Raw genomic sequence first — 6,693 nt, forward strand, 5'->3', positions numbered from 1 at the left:
CCCCAACTCATGCTCCCTCTCTTGTGCACGCACGCAAGTTTAAATTTTGGGGCGCCTGGGTGGCTCAGTCAGTTAAGCATCTGCCTTCAGCTCAGGTCATGATCCCAGGGTCCTGGGATGGAGCCCCACATGGGGCTCCCTGCTCCGTGGGGAGCTTGCTTTCCCTCTCCCTCTGCCTGCCACTCCCCCTGCTTGTGTTCCCTCTCTCGCTGTCTCTCTCTGTCAAATAAATAAATAAAATCTTAAAAAAACAAAAACAGGGCGCCTGGGTGGCTCAGTTGGTTAAGCGACTGCCTTCGGCTCAGGTCATGATCCTGGAGTCCCGGGATCGAGTCCCACATCGGGCTCCCTGCTCAGCGGGGAGTCTGCTTCTCCCTCTGACCCTCTTCCCTCTCGTGCTCTCTATCTCTCATTCTCTCTCTCTCAAATAAGTAAATAAAATCTTAAAAAAAAAATAAAATAAAAATAAAAAAAAATAAAAATCTTAAAGAACTGCTCATGTCACTGGGTTCCACCTGCTCCCAGATTTTCCTTCTCCTAGCCCTCCAAAGACCAAATCCCATTGGGGCCAAAGCTCCAAAGAGGTCTCAAATTGCCATTGCTCTTTTGAGGTTAAGCACTGTCTACAGAAGGTGCACATTGCTCATTGTTTGCTGAAACGATGAATGAATTTAGCCTCCTTATGGATCTAAATTGGAGTACCCAGGACAAGGAGGGCTATAGTTGGAGACTGAGAAAAGGTAAGTACAGTGGGTATTGAATGGGAGGGGATGGAATAGGAAGTACACCTATAAAGTTGAGAATGTACAATTAGAAAAGCCAAGCCCTGAAACCAAAACCCAGCCTAAACCACCACCTCAAGGCTCTCTTCAATTTCAGCTCTAGGAGACATGAAGCATAAAGCAGAAACCACCAGCAACCTGGGCCACTTGCTCCATCTGTCTCTTGTGTGAATAGCGTTCATTTCTTCCCCCAACAAAGCGTAGAGGTCATCTGACAGAGACAAACGTCCTCAATTTTCCTCCATCTGGTACTGAAGAGACACACACACCATTTATTCATTCATTTAATGTTTATCTCCTTCCTAACCACCACCCCCAGAAAAAAACAATCTTCCATTGACCTTTTTCTCTTAAACCTATTGCCCTATCTTCAGCTTTTCCTACACTCCCTTGACATAATCTATTCTAATGTTAACTTAAATTCCTGTACAGTCCAAGCAGTTGACCTAAATGAGGGACAGGTGGAGGAAAAAAAGTGATGTGGATGTAAACTGAATAGTCTTCTTGACAATGGCTTATGACCTCTGGTCTCTCCACAGTTTTCCATTTCTAAAGCCAGAGTCACTCACTTCATCAAAATCAAAACTAAATCCAAAATAAAATGGCTTTGCCTGAGGTCACCAGTGACTTCTCAGTTAACTGCCACATCCAAAGCCTGTTTTCAGCTCTTGATACATCTGACTATCCTGCAACATTTGATGCTTTGGGCCATGTCCTAGTCCTCAAAACTTCCTTGGCCTCTCAGACCCCACTGTCTCCCAGTTCTCTTGATCATGCTTTCTCTGCCCTGCTGGCTTCTTCCCTGACCACCATTTAAATGCGTTTTCATGTCCTCCTGTCACTCTCCCTGCTCTCCCAAGATGACATCAGCAATCTACCACTCTTATTCTGACAACTTCTAAATCTTTATCTGCAACTTAGATTTCTTGCTAGAATCCAACCCTATATCCAGTTGCCCTGTGGACATCTAGACACCCAGATGTTCCCAAGGTAACTTCTCTGCACCTCCAAGGTGGACCTTACCGTCTACCTTCACAGCCTACTTTCTCAATCATCAGAGTTACAGGACCACCATATGTTCATTCTCATAAGCCTAAAACTTTGGTATTATCTGCAAGTTCCTCTCTTTGCAGGTCCAGGGGGACAATAAATTCTGTGCATTCTCTACCTCAGAAATGTCTCTCAATTCCTAGATCTTCTCTTGCCTTGTTTACCATCAAAGTTCAAAGCCAACATAATTTAAATGGGACTTCACAACCTCTGATCTCTCCAGTCTATCCTCCAAAATTGCCACTAGAGTTACCTTTCTAAAACGCAAAGCTGGTCACAGTAATCCTCTACTTCAAAACTTATTGGTCCCTAGTTAACTGCAAGATAAAATTTAAGATCTTTGGCCTGGACTACAACATATTTTATAATTTAGCGTTTGCCTACTTTCTCGTCTCATGAAAAGCGCAGTTCCTTCTTCCTTCAATGTTGCTCATCAAGCTGACTTCTTCCCCTTCCCAGAAGACCATGGTCCTGCTAGCTCCTCAACCTGCAATGCTGTCATCATCCATACTCCACTCCTTTACTCCACCCCTCCAAGTCTGAAGTCAAATTTTAACTCCCAGGAAAATGCCTTCAGCCTTGAGCAGATTGTTCAGTTGCTCTATCCTCTGTGTTCTCAGAATACAGCACTCATTGAGTGATAAATTGCTGGCATGTCTATTTCTCCCAGTGTGGGATCTCACAGACAGCAAAGTGTTTCATGTCAAGAGTCAGCATCTGGCTGGCTCAGTCAGTAGAGCCTGTGACTTTGGATCTTGGGGTTTTAAGTTCGAGGCCCACTTGGGTGTAGAGATTACTTAAAAATAAAGTCTTCAAAAATTAAGAGTTTCATGTCAGAGTTCCCAGTGTCTAGCACAATGCCTAGCAAATAAATCATATCCACTAAGTAAATGTTGAATGAGTGATTGAAAGGGAGTTGAATACTGGTAATATGGCCAGAGAAGTAGCAGAATTATTTGTCTTCTTTCCTTTAAACTACTGGTTCTCAAAACATTTTGGTTTTGTGACTCCTTTACAATTTTAAAAATTATTCAGAACCCCAAAGAACTTTTATGTCTATGCATGACATCTATTGATACTTACTGTACTAAAATTAAAACTGGGACAAATTATAAATATATTTATAATTTATATAATTATAATATCATAATGAAATAATACATTTCAAAATAATAACCCCAATACATGTTAACATTAATAATGTATTTTTATGAAAAATAACTATTTTGGGCGCCTGGGTGGCTCAGTTGGTTAAGCAACTGCCTTCAGCTCAGGTCATGATCCTGGAGTCCCGGGATCGAGTCCCGCATCAGGCTCCCTGCTCAGCAGGGAGTCTGCTTCTCCCTCTGATCCTCTTCCCTCCCATGCTCTCTATCTCTCATTCTCTCCCTCTCAAATAAATAAATAAAATCTTTGAAAAATAACTATTTTTGGGGGGTGCCTGGGTGGCTTAGTCGGTTAAGCATCTGCCTTTGGCTCAGGTCATCCCAGGGCCCTGGGATCAAGCCCCACATTGGGTTCCCTGCTCAATGGGGAGCCTGCTTCTCCCTCTCCCTGCTCTCCCCCTGCTTGTGCTCTCTTTCTCTCTCTCTCAAAAAATAAACTCTTTTTTAAAAAAATAACTATTTTCCAAAATAATTGGGGAGAAGTGGCATTGTTCTACATTTTTTTGCAAATCTCTTTAACGTCTGATTTAATAGATGACAGTTCAATTCTCACACTGCTCCTGTATTCAATCTGTTGCTATATGTTGTTTTAAGTAAATGAAGAAAATCCAATCCCACACAGATACAGTTGGTAAAGATAACAGCCATTCTTTCAAGTTAAAGAGTATTTCATGAAAAAATGTGGCTATTTCAGCTCCTAACTCCAGACAGTTGTGTAAGTGCTTTTCCTGGAGACAAATGCTGTACTTTTGCATGCTTAAAAAGTACTTTATGTGCACTTCTCACTTTGTCACAAAAAAATATTAAGAAGATGGATACTCAAAAGTTGAGAATTAGTGAAATTAATGACTTTTATTTCTTCATCAAGGGCATTCTTAGGGGAAGCTGACTCTATTTTTAATTTGCTATAGATATTTTGTGGTAAAAAACACCTAACATAAAATGTGCCTTGCGGGGGCAGGGTGGGGGTGGGGGTGGAGGCGGCACCTGACTGGCTCAGTTAAAGAGTTGGAAGAGCATGGGACTCTTGATCTCAGGACCCTGAGTTCAAGGCCCACACTGGGTGTAGAGATTAGTAAAAAAATAAACTTTTAAAAAAACATAAAATGTGCCCTTTTTTAGCCATGTTTAAGTATACAGTTCAGTAGTCACTATATGCACACAGCAGTATAACAGATGACTAGTACTTTTTCATCTCACTAAACTAAACTCTGTACCTACTGAATAACAATATTCCCAGGGCATCTGGGTGTTCAGTCGGTTAGGCATCTGCCTTCGGCTTGGGTCATGATCTCAGGGTCCTGGGATGAAGCCCCGACTCGGGCTCCCTACTCAGTGTGGAGCCTGCTTCCCTCTCTCTCTCTCCCTCTCCCTGTGTGTGTGCTCTCTCTCTTTCTCTAGTTCTCTCTCTCAAATACATACATACATAAAATATTAAAAAAAAAAAAGAATAGCAATATTCCCCCTTTCCATATACCCCCCAGTCCCTGGCAATCACCTTTCTATTTTCTAAGAGTTTGAGAAACTGACTTTTTTTAACTGTAAATTTGTGATGATTAAGAAAAATGATACTGATACAGTTTGGTGACAGAGCTTCAAAACATACTAAGGCACCAGCAGGTTTTTAATTTCTTTTTAATTTAAATTCAATTAATTAACATATATAATTGGTTTCAGAGGTAGAGTTCAGTGATTCATCAGTTGCATATAATACCCACTGCTCTTTAAGGCACCAGCAGTTTTATCCACCATTTCACTTTACAGCATCAGTGCAGAGTCAACACAGTGAAAAAGGCAAAGAAAGTCTAAGTATTAGTATGAAAGAGTCTTGACCTCTTGGATCTCCAAGATTCTCAGAGACCCCCAAGGTTTGACAACTTTGCTTTGAGAACCACTGCTCTGGGCATGTTCCACATCTTAAAATCTAGGTAAAAATACCATTGTCTTAGAATTGCTGTGCTATTAAGTAACCTACATAAAGAATCCAACACAGGGGCGCCTGGATGACTCAGTCAGTTAAGCATCTGCCTTCTGCTCAGGTCATGATCCCAGGGTCCTGGGATCGAGTCCCACATCGGACTCCTTGCTCAGCAGGAAGCCTGCTTCTCCCTCTCCTCCCAGCTCCTGTGCTCTCTATCTCTGTTTCTATCTCTGTCTCTCAAATAAATAAATAGAAATCTTAAAAAAAAAAAAAGAATCCAGCATAAAATCTTTTTTTATTTTTTTAAAGATTTTATTTATTCATTTGAGAGAGAGAGAATGAGAGAGAGAGAAAGCACATGGGGGGGGTCAGAGGGAGAAGCAGACTCCCCGCCGAGCAGGGAGCCCGATGAGGGACTCGATCCAGGGACTCCAGGATCATGACCTGAGCCGAAGGCAGTCGCCTAACCAACTGAGCCACCCAGGCGCCCAAAATCTTTTTTTTTTTTTAAGATTTTATTTATTCATTTGACAGAGATAGATACAGCGAGAGAGGGAACACAAGCAAGGGGAGTGGGAGAGGGAGAAGCAGCCTTTCCGCAGAGCAGAGAGCCCGATGCGGGGCTCAATCCCAGGACTCTGGGATCATGACCTGAGCCGAAGACAGACGCTTAACGACTGAGCCACCCATGTGCCCCCAGCACAAAACCTTATAGGAGGAACACTATAAATGTTTCCACTCATTACAGCCCAGCTGTGATGGCTCCATGTTAATTTACCTAATCTCTATTCACTTTACACCATATTCAAAATTCTATCACATTTGCAACATTTCACATGTAATACGTATCTCCAGGATTCTTTACTTGCCTACTTCTTTATATTAGGTGAGTGTGTGTTGAAAATAATGTAAAATTTACCTTTTTAACCATTTTCGGGTGTACAGTTCGGCAGTATTAAATTCATCCATTGTTGTGTATAGGAAGCTTTAAATTTTAGCCAATTCCTTATGTATTCATTTGGGCCCCTGGGTGGCTCAGTCGGTTAAGCGGCTGCCGGCTAGGGTCATGATCCGAGGATGCCAGGATCGAGCCCTGCATAGAGCTCCCTGCTTGTCGAGGAGTAGGCCTCTGACCCTCCCCCTTCTCGAGCCCTTTCTCTCTCTCAAATAAATAATTTTTTTAAAAGATTTTATTTACTTGAGAGAGAGTGAGAGCGAGCGAGAGAGAAGCCAACTCCCTGCTGAGCAAGGAGCCAGATGCTGGATCGATCCCAGGACTCTGGGATCGTGACCTGAGCTCAAGGCAGCTACTTAACCGACTGAGCCACCCAGGTGCCCCAATAAAAAAGTCTCTTAAAAAAAATTAGCCAATTCGTGTAGAAGCATTTCTGTCCTCTTTACCTAGTCATTTATCAAATGTTTATTTCATATGTGACAGCGGATTCAATCACTTGTGATTCTGCATTTTTCTAGATGGCTTTTTCAAGTTTGCCTATAATTACTCCAAAATGTGTGTGGGGGGGGGGAGGTTGGCGAGTTTATCTGAGTGTACATCCTCCAGACTGGGTTAGCTGATTGCTGAGAAGTATATTGTCTACTCACCACCGGACTGCATACTTCTAAACTCCGTTTCTGTAATTTACGTTACCCAGCAAGTTTCCCGCGCGAAGGCTCTAGGGTCGCAAGAAGCCTGTGAGCCAGGAAGGGGTGGGGCTTAAGTTGCAATGGTTCCCAGAACCCTTAGCGAATTTCCGATTCCCTAACTGCGCAGGGC

This window comes from Zalophus californianus, chromosome 4 (genome assembly GCF_009762305.2).
Source record: "Zalophus californianus isolate mZalCal1 chromosome 4, mZalCal1.pri.v2, whole genome shotgun sequence".
Classification (NCBI taxonomy): Eukaryota; Metazoa; Chordata; class Mammalia; order Carnivora; family Otariidae; genus Zalophus; species Zalophus californianus.